Here is a 1,230-nt window from a genome sequence, read left to right as displayed (position 1 = left end):
TTATAAATGTGTATGGGTAGGGTTTTGTGGCCTGCCTTGTGCAGGAGGTCAGACTAGATGATCATATTGGTCCCTTCTGACCTATGAGTCTATGAGTCTATGAGTAATCATTTGTATTGTGTGGGTTTTGGAAGGACTGCACTTCTTTTTGTGTTCATGAAGGATCCAAGAAAGTATCACAATTTTCTCAAATGTATTCATTATTAAAATCAAGTCAACACATTTTGGGGGTGAAGTTTGTTAACTCTCCAGCTCATCACTGGAAATCTGAAATTCACATTCTGTTACCTTGTTGTGATTGGTCACAAACCCCGTGTGATGGAGTTTTTTCCTGGCGTCTTATTGGCTAAATGTAATTCCTTTTCTCCTAGATTTCTGGATTACAAATTTTAAAATTCCTTTTCTGCTAACACTCTTGCTAGTAAAACCTTGGCATACAACTGTACAAAGGGCTGGGAAGGACCTTAGATTAAAAATTCAAGTGGAAAATATTTTGTAGTATTTGCCTAGTTCTTATTGTCATTAAACTCATACAGAGTGTCAGCTGAGTCAGAGAGAAAGGATGGCCCAGTGGGTAGGACAGTAGCCTAGTATCCAAGAGCACTGGGTTCAACTTCCAGTACTGCCACACACCTTAGGTATAACCTAGGGTGAGTCACTTAGGGCAGGTCTACACTACCCACCGGATCAGCAGGTAACGATTGATCTATCAGGGATCGATTTATCGCATCTAGTCTAGACACGATAAATCAATCCCCGAGCATTCTCCCGTTGACTTTGCTATTCCACCGCCATAAGAGGTGCAAGCGGAGTCGACAGGGGAGTGGAAGCAGTCGACTCAGTGCTGTGAAGATGCTGTGGTAAGTCGACCTAAATACGTTGACTTCAGCTACGCTATTCTCATAGCTGAAGTTGCATATCTTAGGTCGATTCCCCCCTCCCCCGGTGTAGACCAGGGCTTAGTCTCTGTGTGCCTCACTTCTTCATCTGTAAAATGGGGATAATAAAACATTGCTACCTCAGGAATGTGCTAAGGGAATAAATACATTACAAATTGTGAGGTGCTCAGAGTCTATGATAAAGGGGCCTGTCATAAACAGATAAGAAAAGTTAATAGCACAGAAGTACTTTCTCTCTCTTTGACTATAAAGGATTAACAAGTTCAGTAAGCCTGGCTGTCACCTGACCAGAGGACCAGTCAGGAGACAGGATACTTTCAAATCTTGAGGG

At 42.3% G+C, this 1,230-nt stretch overlaps 1 protein-coding gene across 1 annotated transcript in view; it reads right to left on the bottom strand.

The window, feature by feature from the left end:
• The window catches only part of CHRDL2 (chordin like 2), a 75,382-nt gene that overhangs the window by 9,214 nt on the left and 64,938 nt on the right, over window positions 1-1,230 (bottom strand). The window lies entirely within an intron of this gene.

Source organism: Chelonoidis abingdonii, chromosome 1 (genome assembly GCF_003597395.2).
Source record: "Chelonoidis abingdonii isolate Lonesome George chromosome 1, CheloAbing_2.0, whole genome shotgun sequence".
Taxonomy (NCBI): domain Eukaryota; kingdom Metazoa; phylum Chordata; order Testudines; family Testudinidae; genus Chelonoidis; species Chelonoidis abingdonii.
The sequence above is the reverse complement of the archived record's forward strand: the minus strand, read 5'-3'. Positions and strand labels throughout refer to the sequence as shown.